This window comes from Bos javanicus, chromosome 10 (genome assembly GCF_032452875.1).
Source record: "Bos javanicus breed banteng chromosome 10, ARS-OSU_banteng_1.0, whole genome shotgun sequence".
NCBI lineage: Eukaryota > Metazoa > Chordata > Mammalia > Artiodactyla > Bovidae > Bos > Bos javanicus.
The window spans coordinates 1296561-1319323 of NC_083877.1; the positions used below are offsets into that span (position 1 = coordinate 1296561).

The window sequence follows — 22763 nt, forward strand, 5'->3', positions numbered from 1 at the left end:
CCAGAGCACTGTGACCCTTGCCCTAAAGTTCAGAACAATGGCAAAATTTGTTTTGGCTTTGTTTGGCTGACATTTATCCAATGATGGTATTGCAAATATCTGCTTTAGGTAAGACCAGTACAGATGCAATAAAGAACAATGTAGAGACATGAGAAAAAAGATCTTCATACAAAAAAGACCTTCACGACCCAGAAAATCACGATTGTGTGATCACTCACCTAGAGCCAGACATCCTGGAATGTGAAGTCAAGTGGGCCTTAGGAAGCATCTCTATAAACAAAGCTAGTGGAGGTGATGGAATTCCAGTTGAGCTATTTCAAATCCTAAAAGATGATGCTGTGAAAGTGCTGCACTCAATATGCCAGCAAATTCAGAAAACTCAGCAGTGGCCACAGGACTGGAAAAGGTCCCTTTTCATTCCAATGCCTAAGAAAGGCAATGCCAAAGAATGCTCAAACTACCGCACAATTGCACTCATCTCATATGCTAGTAAAGTAATACTCAAAATTCTCCAAGCCAGGCTTCAGCAATACATGAACCATGAACTTCCAGATGTTCAAGCTAGTTCTAGAAAAGGCAGAGGAACCAGAGATCAAATTGCCAACATCCGCTGGGTCATCAAAAAGCAAGAGAGTTCCAGAAAAACATCTATGTCTGCTTTATTGACTATGCCAAAGCCTTTGACTATGTGGATCACAACAAACTGTGGAAAATTCTTCAAGAGATGGGAATACCAGACCACCTGACCTGCCTCTTGAGAAATCTGTATGCAGGTCAGGAAGCAACAGTTAGAACTGGACATGGAACAACAGACTGGTTCCAAATAGGAAAAGGAGTACGTCAAGGCTGTATATTGTCACGCTGCTTATTTAACTTATATGCAGAGTACATCATGAGAAACGCTGGGCTGGAAGAAGCACAAGCTGGAATCAAGATTGCCAGGAGAAATACCAATAACCTCAGATATGCAGATGATACCACCCTTATGGCAGAAAGAGAAGAGGAACTAAAGAGCCTCTTGATGAAAGTGAAAGAGGAGAGTGAAAAAGTGGGCTTAAAGCTCAACATTCAGAAAATGAAGATCATGGCATCTGGTCCCATCACTTCATGGGAAATAGATGGGGAAACAGTGGCTGACTTTATTTTTGGGGGCTCCAAAATCACTGCAGATGGCGATTGCAGCCATGAAATTAAAAGATGTTTACTCCTTGGAAGGAAAGTTATGACCAACCTAGATAGCACATTAAAAAGCAGAGACATTACTTTGTCAACAAAGGTCTGTCTAGTCAAGGCTGTGGTTTTTCCAGTGGTCATGTATGGATGTAAGAGTTGGACTATAAAGAAAGCTGAGTGCCGAAGAATTGATGCTTTTGAACTGTGGTGTTGGAGAAGACTCCTGAGAGTCCCTTGGACTGCAAGGAGATCCAACCAGTCCAACCTAAAGGAGATCAGTCCTGGGCGTTCACTGGAAGGACTGATGTTGAAGCTGAAACTCTGATACTTTGGCCACCTGATGTGAAGAGCTGACTCATTGGAAAAGACCCTGATGCTGGGAAAGATTGAGGGCAGGAGGAGAAGGGGATGACAGAGGATGAGACCGTTGGATGGCATCACTGATTTGATGGACATGGGTTTGGGTGGACTCTGGGAGTTGGCGATAGACAGGGAGGCCTGGCGTGCTGCAGTTCATGGGGTCGCCAAGAGTCAGATACGACTGAACTGAACTGAACTGAACTGAGAGACATGAGAAAGTTAACTTGTAACTTTAAGGACTAACTCTTACAACCACAGTCAAACTCCTGTGATTCAAGCAGGCCAACTCCAGAGCACTGTGGTCCTGGACCTTTTGACATGGACTTTCCTTGAGAATATAGGTCACTTCTGCCTTGTTTTTACATGGCTTCTGGATTAAAATCTTTGCTTGCTCAAGAAGACAAATCAGTGCCTAATACTGTGCTGGTTTGTATAGTACACTTTCAATAAAGGAGGGGAGGGTGACCTGGGGTGGGCCCAATGTAATCACATGAACCCTTAAAAGCTGGGCTTCCCTGCTGGCTCACTGGTAAAGAATTCCCCTGCTAAGGTAGGAGATGCAGGTTTGATCCCTGTGTGGGGAAGATCCCCTTGAGAAGGAAATGGCAAGCCACTTCAGTATTCTTGCCTGGGAAATCCCACAGACAGAGGAGCCTGATGGGCTACAGTCTATGGAGCTGCACAGTCAAACACAACTTATCAACTAAACAACAATTCACAGGCTTTGAAATTAAATTAGAATAAATTCCAAATCCCTTACCTCTGCTTACAAGGCTCTGTATAACCTACCTCCTACTTCCATTTCCACCCTATTCCCCCACCTCCCCCCTTCTCTCCTCTCCCTAATGCCTTTGCATTGTCTGTCTTTCAGTTCGAGAACTCTGCTCCCAAATCTTCAAATGACTGCTCCACCGTTATCATTCAGCTTTGGTGTAAATGTCACATTTTCAAAGAGATCTTTCATCACCACCAAATCAACACTGGTACTGTCCTTAAACATTCTATCATATATACTGTTTTCTCCTCAAAACATTTAAGATCTAAAAGGCTCTATGCTTCTATCTGTTTGTTTAATTTCTGGTCTGCCTCATCATCATTTCCAAACTAGAATATAAATTTCATGAGGATAGGAACCTAGATTCTCATGCACTGCTGTTGCCTTCACACCTAGAACAGTGTTTGGTGCACAGCAGATATCCAATAACACTGTTGAATGTATGAATGCAGATGACACAAAGAGGAGTAAGGTATCAACTTACAAATGTGCACAAGAGAAGTTTTAATACAAGGTAATATCTGTATCAAAGGATGAGATCTGATAATTTCTGGCTAGGCAATTAAGAAGGAGTTCAGAGAGAAAGCAGCAAGAGAACTAGCCTTCAAAGAGATTGAGGAATATTTTACAGCAGTTTTATGTTTTGTCTGGTAGGTTAAAAATTTTAGACATCTTCTTATAGGCAATGAAAAATATAGACGTTTCAAATAAGGAAGGATACATGATTATGGCAAGATTTACAAAAATTAACAGAACCAGTTGATATTTCTTACTCTAGAGAAGAAATAACCAGGCGTTATAGGCATATACTACTAATTTATAGTTAAAATTAATGACCAAAGGCTTTTTCAATTGAAAACATAGTAACAGGAAAAAAACACAGAATTTTACACTCTATAAGAAATTTAACTGTTTTAATTAGTCTTATTTTGAGACAATTTTGACAGCATACTTACTAATTTATGTTGTTAGTAAGACAAAAAACTAAAAAATCACCTTTGACAATCATTTTACCCAATTAACAAATATTCAAACATCTCCTGATTAGTAAAGGAAACTTTTTTCCTAAATTATTAATGTGCTCTAATCTGATAAAATTCCAGTTTCTGGCCATCCAATGTTTTAAGCTATCCTTCGTCTGGAGAAAAAAAATTTTGATTAATTTTTTAAAAACTAAATGTTTAAAGCAGAATTTTATGTTTGCCCATGTGTCTTTTTAAAATTATGTCGTTTAATGTTTTTAGCTTTGATCTTTTCTAAAAACCTAGAACAGCTATAACACTGCTCCCAAAGGTACAATTTACAATACAAACTTATAAACCTTCCTTCATAAAGATGAGATTTCAACACTAAAGAGTTCAGGGACTTAAATTACCAAAACAGCACCAAATGTTTATGGTATCACTGTGAATTCAAGAAAAAGGAGCACACAGAATGAGTTTTTAAAAAATAGCGGTTTTTCCAAAACATAATTAAAACTACCATCACCTTAACATTTAAAATAAAATACTTAGATCACTTGTCCAATCATTTATCAATTTATAACACACAAATAAGCCATCAAAATACATTTGATTTGATAATAAAAAGTCCAATTTTTAAATTGACATTAAAAATAAAATCTACTGTATATGCAAGAATAAATTTATGGCCTGATAATGATGTTTATTCATTAGAACCTCAAACCAAATACTTGGGTCAAGACTTTTATTCTTACACAGTATCCTCAAGTTCTTACCTTGGATGAGAAAACAATGACTTTTTCAATACCTTATATACTGACTGCAGATAGCATTGCCTAATTCTATATTACCATTTCCTGCTTTTTTAATATCGTCCCTCCCTCCTGCTTTATGCTGAAGTTTAGCATGTAAGGCAATGCATAGACTATAAAATTATTTCACTTCTGAATATCTGAAGATAAATGTTTTCTATTACAGGGTAAACAATCCAAATTTATTCTTAAGTAAAATGACAAAACAAAATCTACCTGGCATTACTGGACTGTGTCAATCAAATCAGAAACCTCTGGGTCATTTGGACTACTCACAACAGATCTAATATACAGATTCATTTTAAAGATTAAGAGAATGAATCACAATAAGAGTTCAACATGAACACTTAACATTATACTCTAAAAGTGAAAGAGAGAAAGGAAAATCAAGGCAAACTAATAAATTGAATTCCTTCTTTCAATATAGATTAATGTTTTTAAAACTAAAACTTTATATTTACTTCATACATCTTTTAAAAAACTCTCTTTGCCAAGTCCTGTAAGATCGGTAGAACTGTAGCTTCTACACTGCTTCTCTTCTATTAAAATAGAAAAAGCAGCACTGCTTCTATCAAAGACCATGCCCCTAATGTGGGCATGCAGTCCAGCTATTCTTGTCTTTTCAAGAAAACCGTTGACTAACCCCTCTGTCTCCTGTATAGTCAGTTTCCCCTCTTGTACTGGACCATTATCGTGAACAAACGTGCTCTATTACTACACATCTTAAGAAATTCCTCGGGACTTCCCTATAGCCCAGATGGTAAAGAATCTGCCTGCAATGCAGGAGACCTGCGTTCGACTCCTGGGTCAGAAAATTCCTCTCTTGACCTCAGCTCCCCTTCACCTCCACCCTGCACCCCCCACCAACTAGATATGACCATTTCTTTGTTCTACTCACAGGAAAACTTCTTGATCTAGTGGCCTTCATTTCCTATCTCTATTTTCTCACCTTTAATTCACTCTTTAACCCACCCTATTCCTAAACAATCTCCTGAAGCTCAATTGTCAAGGTCACTAATGACTACCCAGTGGCCTAATTCCATTGCCCTCATTTTAGAACAGTAACCTCTTGGGAACATTAGGCCAGGCAGACCACTCTCTTCTACTTGAAGTAGATGTCATCTCTTGTCCTCTACGACATGTTCTCCTGGTTTTCCTCTTCCCTCTGATTTCCTCTATTGATTTGTCTCTTCAAGAGTCTTCCAGAACATGAGTGCCTGAGGACTTGTATCAGGACTGCTTTCTCTCCTCACTGTTTTCTCACCTACTCCCAAGGCTTTTAACGTCATCTAATGATGTTAAATCTCAAATTTAAATCCTAACCCTCTTCTGTGAATATCTAACTATCTATTTTTCACTTGGATATCTGATACAGAAAATAAACAGATACTTGATTCACAAATTTCCTGTCCCTCTCCCTACCAGACTTAAATCTTCAAATTCTTACTCCTCTGAAGATTTCTCTCACAAAGAATACACGGACAGTTTTTTTTTTTTTTTTCTCTCTTACACTGGCAGCCTTGTTCTTCCATACTATTACAGCAGTCTAAGTATTTATGTGCTAAGTCACTTCAGTTGTGTCTGACTCTTTTGACCCTATGGACTGTAGCCCACCAGGCTCCTCTGTCCATTGGATTCTCCAGGCAAGAATACTGGAGTAGGTTGCCATGCCCTCCTCCAGGGGATCTTCCCGACCCAGGGATGGAACCTACGTATCTTACATATCCTACATTGGCAGGTGGGTTCTTTACCACTTGCACCTCCTTATTTTGTGAACAGTATAGTTGGAATTCATTATTTTCTGAATGTAAATGCCCATATACAGTCAAAGTTCTGAATGACACCTGGATCCAATGGCTAGATTAAAGCAGTAACATCAATAGATAAGGCAGGCAAAATTTCAGCACCGTATTAAGGCTCGAGGATGTATGCTACAATTTCTAAGAGGAAGCTAGAATACTAATTCTTTAGATATTCCCAGATTATGTGAATTTTGTTCTTATCAGGCATCAAATACAACAAAAAATAAATCACTGTGAAAACATTGGCAAACAGGCATTTTCCTGAGCAATGCATAAATAATAGAAAAGTATGCAGCACCCTGAAAGTGTTAGACTTTTTTGAATAAATTCACCTTGATTATCATAAACACCAAATATAAGATTGCTGATCCAATCCTTATTTAAATGGGGAGTGATACTATAGCCACTTTCAAAGACTACCCTTAATAATCTTTAAATTCTGATATTCAAGCTTTCGCATAGTGTTCTCCTATGCTGAATAGAGCTGACCTGAGTCACCAATGGCTTCCCAGGTGGCTCAGTGGTAAAGAATCCACGTGCCAATGAAGGAGACGCAGGAGACTCAAATTTGATCCCTGGGTGAGAAGATCCTCTAGAAGAGGACATGGCAACACACTCCAGTATTCTTGCCTGGAAAATCCCGAGGGCAAAGGAGCCTCCTGGGGCTCCTTTCACAGGGTCACAAAGAACTGGACATGACTGAGCACACACACGAGTGACCAACAGAACACTGCAGAAGCGTGTGACTTCTGAGGTTAGGTCACTGTCAGACACTGTAGCCTCTACCCTGGTCTCTTGGACTAGTTACTGTGGAGCCAGCCTCTGTATTATAAGGACGCTCAGGTAACCTCATGGAAAGGTCAACATTTGGGTCCCAGGATGGCCTTTCCATAAGGTTACCTGAGTGTCCTTACAATGACTACCAACTTGCCAGCCAAATGAGTGAGTGAATGACCCCGGAAGCAGATCCTCTAGCCCTACTCAGCATTTGTTGCTCATGTAGACAGAAAATAAGCAAAATACACAGATTCTCTCACCTTACTGTAATCCGTAACAGAAATTCCTCATAGCCACCCCCTTGAGTAACTAGCAAATGAGCCATCCTTGTCAGATTTTTCCCAAATATCTTTAACCATGGCACCACTTCTGTTAAAGTCCAAACCAGTAGGACTTCCAAACTGAAGGACTAGGTAATCAGATTTAAGCAGAAAGCTGTTTATCCTCTTCCAGTATCTGCTCTGTAACTTTTGAAGTAAAAAACTGTTCTGGAGCTTGAATGACAGTTATCATTATGATTTAAAATTCATAAGTATGTCATGTTCCAGAATGCTACCTTTGGACGAAAACACAAATTAGAGTTTACCACTGCTGCTGCTGCTAAGTCGCTTCAGTCATGTCCGAGTCTGTGCGACCCCAAAGATGGCAGCCCACCAGGCTCCCCCAACCCTGGGATTCTCCAGGCAAGAACACTGGAGTGGGTTGCCATTTCCTTCTCCAATGCATGAAAGGGAAAAGTGAAAGTAAAGTTGCTCAGTCGTGTCTGACTCTTAGTGACCCCACGGACTGCAGCCTACCAGGCTCCTCCGTCCATGGGATTCTCCCACTGGAGTGGGGTGCCACTGCCTTCTCCAAGAGTTTACCACAGTAGTATATATATTTGCCCATCTAACAAGCTGTATTTGCAAAATTTGGGTTTCTGTGGACTACAGTTTGAAAAACTAAACAAGAAACTGGTCACAGTGCTTACACTGTTACCTGTGTTAACCACACAGTGGTCGCCTCTGTGGAGGGGACATGTGTAACCAAGAGACAGGGGTGCAAAGTCAAAGTGTGAGTTGCTCAGTTGTGTCCGATTCTTTGTGACCCCATGGACTATAGCCCACCAGGCTCCTCTGTGCAGGAAATTCTCCAGACAAGAATACTGGAGTGGGTTGCCATTCCTTTTCCAGGGTGTCTTCCCAACCCAGGGACTGAACCAGGGTCTCCTGCATTGCAGGCAGATTCTTTTCCATCTAAGCCACCAGGGAAGAGACAGGGGTAGCAGATTTATTTTCATTTCGTTTTCTCTTGCAGTTTTTGATATGTATACTGCATGCCGGTAATATCTGCTCAAGGATATAAATCTTAGTCTCTTTTCCTGACAAAACTACATTTTTTAATGTTTAAAATAAGAGAAACCTAAAACAACTTCAGTACTTATTCAAAATCATGCTCATTACTTTTTAAATTCAACCAAGTAAGACATTATCTCAGTATCTTATTAGTGCCTACATTTGAAGCAAGTTACATGTTACAATGCTAGAAACAGCCAAGATGATATGACAAGAAACAATCTGGCTTTGATAACATAAAAGCAGAATATGATTTTTTTAAACCGTGTAGGTAGATCAGCCTTAGAAAACAATAAAAGAAAACTGGTGTTGTTATATCAATCCCAGACAAACTAGACCTTAATGCAAAAAGCACTTTCAGAATAAAAGTAGAATACTTCATAACAGTAAGTCACTAAGCAGATATAACTATTACACATCCATCTACTAGGCTTCCCTGATGGCTCAGCAGGGGAAGAATCTGCTGGCAACTCATGAGACACAGGAGATGTGGGTTCGATCCCTGGGTCGAAAAGATCCCCTGGAGAAGGAAATGGCAACCCACTCCAGTATTCTTGCCTGAAAAATCCCATGGACAGGGGAGTCCGGAGGGCTACAGTCTAAAGGGCTGCAAAGAGTCAGACATGACTGAGCAACTAAGCACAGCGTATACATATATTCATCTACTAGCACTGTCTCAAATAAATAAAGCACGAGCTGAGAGAATACAAGGGGAAATATATCTACAGTGGTAAATGGGATATTTTAACACACCCTTGTCTGTGTAATTGATACAAGCAAACAAAAGGTCACTGAAGATCCTGAGGATATGAAATACGGGATAAACAAGCAAGACCTAATGTAAATATATAGACCACCACATTCAATAACTGTAGAGAGAAAACAGTATACTGGGGCCACAGTGCAGATCTCAAATTTTAAAGGTCTGAAATCACTGACCTTTCAAACACTGAGATTGTTCTCTACTGACACTGTTATGTTGTTAGAGTTCTCTGATGACATTCTTATGTTGTTAGAAATAAAAAACATTCAAAAATAACTAGAAAATCTCCATGTGTTCAGAAATTGAGAAATATAATACGTTCAACTTATACAAAAGTTAAAGTAGGTACCAGTGAAAATTAGAAAACATTTTAAAGTGAATTATAAAAGTACTACATATTAAAATTTGAGTAATTTAGCTAGCTAAAACAGTACTTAGAGAGAAATGCTTAGCCTTAAATGCATATATTTAAAAGGGAGAAATGCTGAAAAGCAGTGAACTACAAGAAGTTAGCAAAAGAACAAAAAAGTAAATCCCAAAAATAGAAGGAAGGAAATAAAGAGCAGCAATCAATGCAATAGAGAACAAATATAAAAAAAGGAATCAGCAAGATTCAAAATTTGGTTCCTTTGAGTGACTACTCAATTCCCAGGGAGACTGAATGAGGAAAAACAGAAGGTAGTTTTAGCCTATAACAGACCCAAAAAGATAATTCTTTACTGCAACCATTAAATGGATGCTAATACTTATTATAAATAATTTTATGCTACTAAATTTAAAAGTTTAGATGAAAAAGACAACTTCTTAGGGGGAAAACTACCAAAATAATCAACAGATAGAAAATCTGAGAAGGCTAAAAAATTAGAAATCAAAGTAGTAATTAAAAATCTTTCTACAAAGAAAATTACCAGCCCAGATGGCTTCTCGGCCAGATTCTCACAGAAATTTAACAGAACAATTCAGTCCTACTTAAACTTTTTCAGAATAGAAAATGAGGGTCAGCTCATTTTATAAGGCTAGTATGAGATAACTGTTGATTTCAAATTCTGACAAGGACAATATAGGCCACCTCACTGATACAAAACTATTAACAGACTATGAAACTGAATCCAGAAATACATAAAAAGAGTAATACTGTAAAACAAAATTAGGTTTATCTCAGAAATCAGGTTAGGTTTAAGATTTTAAATAACATATAATTCAATATATTAATATAGTGAAGGAGAAAATTCATATGGTAATAAAAAGCTGCAACAACAACAAAAAAAGCATTAAATTCAAATAGAACAAAACACAAAATTCTTAGTAAACTGGGTACAGAATGGAACTTCTTTAATATGATAAAAGGTTTTCACAAAAACAAAACGAAACAAGCTTTTAGCAAACAGACTTGGAGTGAAATGCTGAAAGCTTTCTCTTGAAGACCAGGAACCGGAAGGCCGCTCTGGGACGACGGCAGCGGTGTACGTCTTTTGACCTGAGGAATAACTTCATGTGTGTTTGCGGTAACATGTTAAGTTCTTCATGTTATTTTTTATATACACCTTGAAATATACATTAAAGATAAGAAAGAAATATTTGGAAATAAAAGGCTAACCTAGCCTATCACTCAAGCTTGGCAACTCTGTAGGTCCTAACCTCCCCCCCACCACCCAGTTAGGATTACTTTCACACCAATTAACATTTATTGGGCTTACAAGACATTGTACAATGTGGCAACATGTATCATGAACCTTAAAAATGTTTACGATGAAACCTTATTTAGTAACTCCATTGCCTATCATCCTATTCTAAGGAAAAAGACAAAGAGAAAAAAAATCCACGTGTCAAGACATTCACTGCCCACATGATAATAAAACAGAAAACCTAAACTAAATAACCAACTCCAGGAAACAATTAAGAAAAATAATTTTTACAATGGGATGATACAGTCAATAAAAATAAGATTTATCAAATATTCCAAGAAATGAATATAACCTAATTAAAAAAAATTAGATATATACACATGTTTACACTGTAATGGGGAAAAAGCCCTAGGCACAAAGAAGAAAGTGAGAGACAGAGGGAAGAAGAGAGGGACGGAGGGTAATGAAAGCAGGAGGGAAGGGTTGGGAGAGACGAAAACTACACTGGTTTTCTTCACATGATCAGCTTATGAATGTGACCTGTACTTTTGTAGTTCCTGAATTTTCTTTAATGACTACAGCAAACTTTAGGAATGGGATATATAAGAACTGACGAAAGTAATCACAAACCTAAATAAAGTATCCTAAGTATTTTAAAAAGTTCCTTCAAAGGGTAACTTTAAAATTTCAACTTGTATCTCCGTACCGTTTTATTCAGATAAATTATTTTTTAACATTTAAATTGTGTTAAGTCTATCATATGCTAATTAGCACAGAGAGAACTTCTAATCATAATTATATTTAAAATAATATAACTTAAAAATAATAATTAGATTTCCAAAGATACATCATCTCCAATTTTCTAGCTAGAAAGTGAAAAGTGAAAGTGAAGTTGCTCAGGCGTGTCCCGCTCTTTTGCGACCCCATGGACTGTAGCCTACGAGGCTCCTCCATCCATGGAATTTTCTAGGCACGAGTACTGGAGAGGGTTGCCATTTTCTTCTCCAGAAGATCTTCCCCACCCAGGGCTCAAAGCCGGGTCTCCCCGCGTTGCAAGCAGACGCTTTTCCCGTCTGAGCCACCAGGGAAGTTCCCTTGTGGCTCAGGTGGTAAAGAATCTGCCTGCAATATGGGAGACCTGGGTTCAATCCCTGGGTTGGGAAGATCCCCTGGAGAAAAGCTGGCTACCCACTCCAGTATTCTGACCTAGAGAATTCCATGGACTATACAGTCCATGGGGTCACAAAGGTCAGACATGACTGAGTGACTTTCTAGCTAGCTGCTGCTGCTGCTAAGTCACTTCAGTTGTGTCCAACTCTGTGTGACCCCATGGACTGCAGCCCACCAGGCTCCTCCGTCCATGGGATTTTCCAGGCAAGAGTACTGGAGTGGGGTGCCACTGCTTTCTCCAGACTTTCTAGCTAACGCCCCCATAATTCTAACCAGTTTGCTCCTTGACAGCTAAAGGAGAAAATGATCAACAAACAGGCTTCAGGCAATTATCTTTATAAAAACAAAATAATCGTTTGTCTCTTAACATAAAACTGTTAGTGGCTCCTTGGTTTTTTGAAAGCCACTTTCATCCTCAGGGCTGCTATCTCTGGTATTTTCTGACTGGTTATGAGAGATGTCACAAATAATTTTACATCAATAATAAAGTATAACTTTTTAAAGCTTATCATTAGAAATAATTTTATTGTTGTTGCTGCTGTTCTGTCACTAAGCGTGTCTGACTCTTTTCCGACTCCCTGAACTATAGCCTGCCAATCCATAGGATTTCCCAGGCAAGAGTACTGGAGTGGGTTGCCACTGCTTTCTCCAGGGGATCCTCCCAACCCAGGGATCGAACCCATGTCTCCTGTGTCTCCTGCTTTGGCAGGCGAATTCTTTACCAGTGAGCCACCACAGAAGCCATTCAATATTGACTGAGTGTTTGTTAGGAGGCCAAGAACTAAAGGTATTGTGCTAATGAATGAAACAGTTGAAAATCATTAGATCACAGAGTTAAACACAACTGGCATTTTAGCATTTTAAAGCCTTGAATAGACCAACCCAATCCTACTTTGGATGACTTTCCATAACATGTTACAGAAAAACCCGAACAAACTTTGGCCAACCCAATACCTTCTCTAGGTCTCTGACTTTCTTTTAAAACACTCCAGGCTTTGCCTGCTGCCATACCTCTGGCTCAAGCTGTTCCCTTTTTTCTTCATTCATCAGCACCTGTAGAATGCTCACCGCAAGCCAGGCACTGTCCCTGACATGAGAGAAGGAAAAAGTCTTTTCTATTCTTTGTATCCTTTTGAAGTCCAGGTCAAGTTGCACTTCTTTCTCCAAGGGTTACTCACTATCTTCTCCATACTCGGAATGCTATTATTGTCCCAAACAGTAGCTCCTAATCTTCGATATAGGAAGCCATTTTCAACATCAAAGTGTTTCATGAATTCTATTCTCACTCCTCAGGTGATTTCATCTGGTCCCATGGACTGAAACACCATCTAGGTGTTTGATAATTTCTGACATTTATCTCTAGCTCTATCTCTCTCTTAAACTCCTAGCTAATATATATATATACCTCTGTGTGTGTGTGTGTGTTTGTGTGTATACTCAACGTCTCCAGTTGAGTGTCTGATAGGCATTTCAAACAAAGTCACATCCACAACAAATCTGATTTAATCCTCCAAACCTGCTTCCCGCTAACCAGTACCCCTTGCCCCGCAGTTTCTATCTAGTAACATATACCACCTTTCACCCAGTTGCTCACATCAAACAACTCAGAGCCATCCTTTATTTCTATTTTCCTCACACCCCACATCAATTCCATCAATAAACTGTCATTACTTCACCTTCTAAATAGATCACAAATCCGATCACTTCTTTGGTCCTCCACCACTACCACCTTGCCCAAGCACGACATTTCCAACCTAGATTACTGTAAGTTTCCTAACTGATTTTCCTACTTGCATTCTTACCTCGATACAAATCAATTTTCCAAACAGGGCCAGGGTAATCCTCTAAAAATCAAGTCAAACCTGGATATTCCCATGCTTCACACCCTTCATAAGTGGTTTCCACCTCATAATAAAATCAAGTCTCTAAATGACCTCCAGGACTCTCCTTGGTCTCCCCTCCCCACACCTGCCCCCTGACCTGTCCCGCCACCTCTCCTGCCACACCCTCCTTTCTCTCACTCTGCTTCAGCCACGGCCTCCCACATGCTGTTCTTCCAACATGCCAAGGACACTTCCACGTCAGAAGCTGCTGCTTCCTCTACCCGAACAGTTTCTTCCAGATAGTTCCAGGCCTTAATCCACTTCACTCAGAAAAGGGCTTCTCAAAAAGCCTTTTCTCACCAAACTACCTGAAGTATTATACTATCCTGTTACTTTTTAATCCCCTGAATCTATCTTATTCTGCTTCAAAACCTATTAGCTTCCTGACGTGTGTGTGTGAGACTGAGTGTGCACACATGAATAGTGTCTATGTCCCTCACTGATATTTAAGCTCCGAGAAAGCATAGCTCTATCTTGTTTACCATTGTTGTTACATTATGTGCCAACAGCAGGCTTTCAAAAATACTTGTTGAAAGAACAAAAAACGGTAACTGGTTTTAGTTTTGCTGAGAAAATAATGATGGAACACTACTAGAATTCAGTAAAGCTTTCAAATGAATCCATTCTCAATCACAAGAGCATTATACACATACTTTGGTGGTAGGAGTACAACGTTCATAATTCAGGGTTCAGTAACAGGAAGGAATGGGGACTTCCTATGTTTCTCTGCTGCTGCTGCTGCTGCTGCTGCTAAGTCGCTTCAGTCGTGTCCGACTCTCTGCGACCCCAGAGACGGCAGCCCACCAGGCTCCCTCGTCCCTGGGATTCTCCAGGCAAGAACACTGGAGTGGGTTGCCATTTCCTTCTCCGCCCCTTCCCATATCCTTCCTTCCTGTCTCACTCATCCATAAATGGTTACTGTGTACCACTAAGTCAGAGAGTATTCTACACATTAAGAATACATAGACAATTAAGACAAATTAATGCATGAGACATATAAACATAATAACCATAGAATATGGCATGTAATAGAGTTTTGTAAAGTTGTAACATAACAGAGGAAGTAATCAACTTTTAGGGGTAGGTGCTCAGGGAAGTTTCAACAGTGATGACATTCAACAAATACTTGCAAAATCAAATAACAAAAGATATACTTCATTTTACTTTACATACAAAATGAGAGTATTGAGTTTGAAAGTGCTACAGTAATTTGCTACCATGAGATAAGCCAGCTTGAGAATGAAACCAAAACAAGAGGAATGACAGAGCAGAACAAATCACAGAAACAAAGCCAAGTCCTTGATGGTCTCAGACTGGACGAAGCCCTAGCCGACGTTCAAGGACAAGATCTAATCATGCCCTTTACTGTGTGGGCCGTCTGAATTTGGTTTTCTGTCACTTGCAATATAAGTATACAGATGAATCTCCATGAATTCTTTCAAAACCCAAAGCATTTGTTATTTCAGTGTATAGGGGCTCTATTGGTATTTTGGAAGGGACAATTCTTGTTTTGTGGGCAAACATCACAGGACACTTGGTATATCTCATCTCTACCAGTAACTGAACCGGACCTCACAATCACTGTGACAACCAAAAAAACCAAATCCATAGATTTCCAAATACCTCTCATCTCCAAGAACCACAAATCTATTCCCTAATATTGCTACATATATCCATTTCTCACAGTGCATGCGTAAATGCACTTAACAACCACCTTAAAAGAAGTGGGATATAACACTCAAATATACAAATTTCATATAATAATCCAATTTTAATTAGTCATTCATGACTATCTAAATGACTGATCCAGTCCTAAATATAGCTTATATCAGCTCTTGAGATAAACAGTGCTTTAAGTCTGCTACTACTATCTGAAAATTCTCATTCATTTAAGCTTACTTCTCTACACAATACTATCAGTATATGTCACTGACAATGTTGGTTACCTTCCCTGTAGCCATTCATCTAATTTCTTCCTAGACTGAAATGCCAGACATTGTTTTTTCCAGTCCCCTTGCAACTAGGGCATAAGTAATAGCCTCTTGAGAAACCTATATGCAGGTCAGGAAGCAACAGTTAGAACTGGATATGAAACAACAGACTGGTTCCAAATAGGAAAAGGAGTACGTCAAGGCTGTATATTGTCACCCTGCTTATTTAACTTCTATGCAGAGTACATCATGAGAAACACTGGGCTGGAAGAAGCACAAGCTGGAATCAAGATTGCTGGGAAAAATATCAATAACTTCAGATATGCAGATGATACCACCCTTATGGCAGAAAGTGAAGAGGAACTCAAAAGCCTCTTGATTAAAGTGAAAGAGGAGAGTGAAAAAGTGGGCTTAAAGCTCAACATTCAGAAAACTAAGATCATGGCATCTGGTCCCATCCATCACTTCATGGGAACTAGATGGGGAAACAATGGAAACAGTGTCAGACTTTATTTTTGGGGGCTCCAAAATCACTGCAGATGGTGACTGCAGCCATGAAATTAAAAGACGCTTACTCCTTGGAAGGAAAGTTATGACCAACCTAGATAGCATATTGAAAAGCAGAGACATTACTTAGCCAACAAAGGTCCATCTAGTCAAGGCTATGGTTTTTCCAGTGGTCATGTATGGATGCGAGAGTTGGACTGTGAAGAAAGCTGAGCACCAAAGAATTGATGCTTTTGAACTGTGGTGTTGGAGAAGACTCTTGAGAGTCCCTTGGACTGCAAGGAGATCCAACCAGTCCATTCTAAAGGAGATCAGTCCTGGGTGTCCTTTGGAAGGAATGGATGCTAAAGCTGAAACTCTAGTACTTTGGCCACTTCATGCGAAGAGTTGACTCATTGGAAAAGACCCTGATGCTGGGAGGGATTGGGGGCAGGAGGAGAAGGGGACGACAGAGGATGAGATGGCTGGATGGCATCACTGACTCGATGGACATGAGTTTGAGTGAACTCCGGGAGCTGGTGATGGACAGGGAGGCCTGGCGTGCTGTGATTCATGGGGTCGCAAAGAGCTGGACACGTCTGAGTGACTGAAATGAATAAGGCCAAAATGAAATCTGATACAGGCTTTCTGTGAAAGGTTTCATCAAGAGATGAGAGGGCAAACTTCCTCCTGTCTTTGGTGGTTGTGTCAGAATGTGCTGCCTGGAGCAGAAAGAGAAACATGCAACTATGAAAGGATAAACCTGAGCACAAAGGTCATCACACTACAGAGAAAGATGGAAAGCACTTGGATTTAATCTAGAAGGGAAGCCAGTCTGAGCATGAAACCCAAATGGGAGGACAAAGTTTAGAGGAAAACGGAAAAACAGAACCTCAGTCCTGACTAAGGACTGAGGACTAAAGGACTAAACAAAGCTAAGTTTATGAATAAACCGCCCTTTAAACTAATCCTACCTATGCACTTGCCAATTACCTGAGCTAATACACTTCTGTTTTTAAATCCTATTTGCATCCTAACTGATACAGGAAACGGCTATGTTTAGGGGGAAGAGCAAAATCAAGACACTGCAGGAAATTTAAAGAAACTTTCAGAGACATAAGAGAATCAGGAACTATAAAGCTAAGAAACAAGAAATCAGATCATTCCATTCCTATAGAGTATATTTCAAAAGTGGTCTAAGAAAACCAAGGATGATTGAGATAAGGCCATTAGATTTGGTAATTAGATTGTCAAGATGACTTTTTAAAAAGCAATTTCAGTGCTGCAATGGTAAAAGAAGTCAGAGTGCAAAGGAAAGAATGATTTATACTTTTAAGAACTCCATAATGGACCAAAGCCTTGGAAAGACATGTAACGCGTGTTAAACTCCGTTGATTACAACTCTGTGAGGTAAGTATAACATTCTGTGCTGTGCTTAGTCGCTCAGTCTTGTCCGACTCTTTGTGATGCCATGGACTATAGTCCACCAAGCTCCTCTGTCCATGGTGATTCTCCAACAAGAATACTGCATTGGGTTGCCACGCCCTCCTCGTATAACATTCTACTTTACAGATAAAGAATACAGCCTGAGCAGTAACTTGCCACAACCACACAGACAGTAATGGGTTTCAGTAGACTTTAAAATCAGATCTTTGAAGCTTAAAAGTAAATGTTCTTCCTACTATATCCCGTCATGGATCATAGCCTTGTTGCAGTAAAGGGGCTTGTGTAACTCAATGAAGCTATCAGCCATGTTGTGCAGGGCCACCCAAGACAGACGGGTCACAGTGAAGAGTTCTGACAAAACGCAGTCCACGGGAGGAGGAGACGGCACACCACTCCAGTATTCCTGCCGCAAGAACCCTACAAACAGTGTGAGGCAAAAAACACATGACACCGGAAGATGAGCACCACCATCAAAAGGTGTCCAACATGCTCCTGGGCAAGAGTGGAGGGCAGTCGTTACTAGTTCCAGAAAGAATGCAGTGGCTGGACCAAAGCGGGAATGACGCTCAGTTGTGCGGATGTGGCTGATGGTTAAAGTCTGACGCTGTAAAGAGCAATATTGCATAAGAACCTGGAACCTTAGGTCCATGAATCAAGGCAAATTGGATGTGGTGAAGCAGATGGCAAGAGTGAACATCTTACGAATCATTGAACTAATATGGATGGGAATGGGTGAATTTAATTCAGATGACCATTATATCTACTACTGTGGGCTAGAATCCCTTAGGAGAAAGGGAGTACCCCACTCCAGTACTCTTGCCTGGAAAATCCCATGAACGGAGGAGCCTCGCAGGCTGCAGTCCACTGGATCACTGAGGGTCGGACACGACTGAGTGACTTCACTTTCACTTTTCACTTTCACGCACTGGAGAAGGAAAGGGCAATCCACTCCAGTGTTCTTGCCTGGAGAATCCCAGGGACGGGGGAGCCTGGTGGGCTGCCGTCTATGGGCTTGCACAGAGTTGGACATGACTAAAGTGACTTAGCAGCAGTCCTTATAGTCAACAAGAGTTCTAAATACAGTACTTGGGTGCAATCTCAAAAAAAAAAAAAAAAAAAAAATCTCAGTTCATTTCCAAGGCAAACTGTTCAATATTACAGTTATCTTAAGTCTATGCCCCAACCACTAATGCCAAAGAAGCTGAAGTTGAACAGTTCTATGAAGCAGAACTGCTGTAGTTCTCGAACTACACCTTCTAGAACAAACACCAAAAAAAGATGTCCTTTCCATCACAGGGGATTGGAATACAAAGTAGGAAGTCAAGAGACACCCAGAATAACAAGCAAGTTTTGCCTTGGAGTGCAAAAGCAGGGCAAAGGCTAATGGAGTTTTGTCAAAAGAACATGCTGGTCATAGCAAACACCCTTTTCCAACAACCAAGAGACAACGATACACATGGATATCACCAGATGGTCAATACCAAAATCAGATTGATTATGTTCTTTGCAGCTGAAGATGGAAAAGCTCCACACAGTCAGCAAAAACAAGACCTGGAGCTGACTGTGGCTCAGATCATGAGCTCCTAATAGCAAAATTCAGGTCTAAAGTGAAGAATATAGGGAAAACAACTAGGTCATTTAGATATGACCTAAATTAAATCCCTTATGATTATACAGTGGAGGTGACAAATGGATTTAAGAGATGAGATCTGGTAGAGAAAGTGTCTACCAGATTCATAACACTGAAAGAGGTTCATATATTTGTATATGAGTTTATTGAAAGCGGTTCATATGTTTGTATATGAGTTTACATACAAAGTTCATCACCGTAAAGAGGTTCATAACATTGTATAGGAGACAGTGACCACAGTACTCCGAAGAAAAAGAAATGCAAGAAGGTAAAGTGATTGTCTGAGGAGACTTTACAAAGAGCTGAGGAAAGGAGAGAAGGGAAAGGCAACGGAGAAAGCGAAAGATATACTCAACTGAATGCAGGGATCCAGAGAATAACAACGAGAGATAAGAAGTCCTTCTTAAACGAACAATGCAAAGAAATAGAGGAAACCAACACAATGGCAAAGACTAGCGATCTCTTCAAGAAAACTGGAGACATCAAGGGAACATTTCATGCAAGAATGAGCACCATAAAGGACAGAAATGGTAAGCACCTAATAGAAGGAGAAGATATTAAGAAGAGGTGGCACAAATATATAGAACAGTACACCAGTTGGTGTGGTCACTCACCTAGAGCCAGACATCCTGGAGTGTGAAATCAAGGGGCCTTAGGAAACATTACTACCAACAAAGCTAGTGGAGGTGATGGAATTCCAGTTGAGCTATTTAAAATTCTAAAAGATGATGCTGTTAAAGTGCTGCACTCAATATGTCAACAAATTTGGAAAATTCAGTAGTGGCTACAAGACTGGAAAAGGTCACAGCTTTCATTCCAATCCCAAAGAAAGGTAATGTCAAAGAAATGTTCAAACTACCACACAACTGTACTCATTTCACATGCTAACAAGATAACGCTCAAAATCCTTAAAGGTAGGCTTCAAAAGAATGTGAACCTAGAACTTTCAGATGTACAAGCTAGGTTTTCAAAAGGCAGAGGAACCAGGGAGCAAACTGCCAACATTTGTTGGATCATAGAGAAAGCAACAGAATTTCAGAAAAACGTCTGCTTCTGCTTCACTGATTGTGCAAAAGCCTTTGAATGTGTGGATCATAACAAACTGTGGAAAATTCTTAAAGAAATAGCAGTACCAGACCATTTTACCTGCCTCCTGAGAAACCCATATGCAGGTCAAGAAGCAACAGTTAGAACCGGACATTGAACAACTGACTGGTTGCAAACTGGGAAAGAGTACAATAAAGCTGTATATTGTCACCCTACTTATTTAACTTATATACAGAGTACATCATGAGAAACGCTGGGCTGGAGGAAGCACAAGCTGGAATCAAGATTGATAGGAGAAATATCAACAAACTCAGATATGAAGATGATACCATAAGGGTATCATCTGCCTTCACTCTAAGGGCAGAAAGTGAAGAGGAACTAAAGAGCCTCTTGATAAGGGTTAAAGAAGAGCATGAAAAAGTTAGCTTGAAACTCAACATACAAGAAACTAAGATCATGGCATCTGGTCCCATCTCTTCATGGCAAATAGAAGGGAAAAAACTGGAGGCAGTGATAGATTTTATATTCTTGAGTTCCAAAATCACTGTGGATGGTGACTGCAGCCATGGAATTAAAAGATGCTTGCTCCTTGGAAGAAATTCTATGACAAACCTCAGCAGCATACTAAAAAGGAGAGACATCACTTCGCTGACAAAGGTGCATATAGTCAAAGCTATGGTCTTTCTAGTAGTCACAGACGGATAAGAGTTGGACTATAAAGAAGACTGAGTGTCAAAGAATTGAGAATTGTCGTGCTGGAGAAGGCTCTTAAGAGTCCCAGGACTGCAAGGAGATCAACCAATCCTAAAGCAAATCAACCCTGAATATTCATTGGAAGGATTGATGCTGAAGCTGAAGCTCCAATACTTTGGCCACCTGATGCGAAAAGCCAACTCACTGGAAAAGACCCTGATGCTAGGAAAGACTGAAGACAAAAGGAGAAGGAGGTGACAGAGGATGAGATGGCTAGGTAGTGTCACCGACTCAACGAACATAAATTTGAGCAAACCCCGGGAGATAATGGAGGACAGAGGAGTCTGCCATGCTGCAGTCCATGGGGTTGAAAACAGCTGGACCCCACTGAGCAACTGAACAACTATACCAGGCTCCTAGGATTAAAGAATAAAAATACAGTGGCACAGCAGGCTCAAAATTCAGACTGGCTTCTGTGAGTTGCACGGCACACAGCACTGTGTTTGGCAGCTCTGGCAAAGATATATTTAAGCGTGTATGTAGGCTAGAGAGAACGAGACTTAAAAAGGAGTGTTAATGGATAATTACTGAGAAAGAAAGATAAAGAGGGGTATCATGGACACATCTGGAGAAGGTTGCTCTTAAAGAAAAGGAAGGAGAATTCCTTCTTTTCAGAAAAGGGTAAGTAAAGAAATGATATCAGGATAGAAACGATTATACCGCCGATGTTTGAGATTTTTCTCAGGAAAGGAAAAGATAAAGTTACTTGCTATAAAAACTTTCATGAAGTAAGACCAAAAAAACCAAAAAACAAAAACACAACCGACATTAAAGATTTGGAAGATAACAGAACACTAATTGGTATGAAAACAAACCAAAATCCTCACACAACTGTCTCCTGTATCCTTCACGGATCAAAAAGTGATGAGGCCTGTTCAGAATTGGGCACTAAAAAGATAAACTGACATAAAGTTAAGTATTCTAAGGTATCAACGACAGGCTGGTAAAAACTGACGACCATGGGACCCTGGTGACAAGGGGAGGCAAATGCAAAGAGCAGTAGGCTAATGAATTGAATGAATTGAGACACAAAGATGGCAGGGCTCCTAAAGAAGAGGGGAAGAGAGAGAGAGAAAAGGTTCCGTAAGTGTGGAAGAGTGGATTGTTTGTGGTCAGACAGGTCTTGACACAATGCCTCAGGCAATGAGCTACTGAATAGGGCTCAGCACTATCCTTTCAGCTAAAAGCACAGAATTGAGAGACAATCACCTCTAAAGACACGCAGTCCTTGGGTGCAGGAAACCAAGAGCCTTCCCCGGTGGCACTAGTGGTAAAGAACACACCTGCCAGTGCAGGAGACTTGAGAGGTGCAGCCCAGCCCCTGGGTCGGGAATACCCTCTGGAGGAGGAAATGGCAACCCACTCCAATACTCTTGCCTGAAGAATTCCCATGGACAGAGGAGTCTGGCTGTCCACAGGGTCGCAAAGAGACGGACATGACTGAAGCGACTCAGCACAGCAACAAACAAGTGAGTGAGTTTGCCCGTACAGGAATCAAACATTTAAAATATCTCCTCTCCTTTTAAAATGAACAATTCTATCTCCAAATTTAAGAAATTCATCAAGAGGACAAAAGTCTACAGTAAAGGTTAAGGCAGATGTGTGTCAGGAGGTAGAACGAGAAGTTAAATCTGTCAGGCCAATTGTAACCCACCTGTTAAAGATTTTTAGCACAGAATTCCAATAAGGCAACAACAGTTTGTGCTTTAGTAACTCTGGAGAGCACCTAGCATGGCTTCAAAAAAAGGATATCACTCAATTTAATTTTAAAAGGTCCACCTACTGCAATCTCAATGGACAAGCTATCATTTATCTTCATAATCTCATGTTTTGCCATTCTGCTGCTCTTGACACATTATCCAATTATAGGAAAAAATGGGAAAAATCAGACATGGCAACTTCCTCCACTACTACATCCCTCCTTCACTTTGCGCTTTTTACACCATTAATTCTGACTACTCTTGCCCTAGTAATTAAAAAAGAAATGACACTGGCACAACCTAAATTTTGCAGAAAATATCAAGTACAATAAGG

At 40.1% G+C, this 22763-nt stretch overlaps 1 protein-coding gene across 4 annotated transcripts in view; it reads right to left on the minus strand.

The window, feature by feature from the left end:
• Positions 1-22763, minus strand: part of APC (APC regulator of WNT signaling pathway) — a 131304-nt gene that overhangs the window by 107294 nt on the left and 1247 nt on the right. The window lies entirely within an intron of this gene.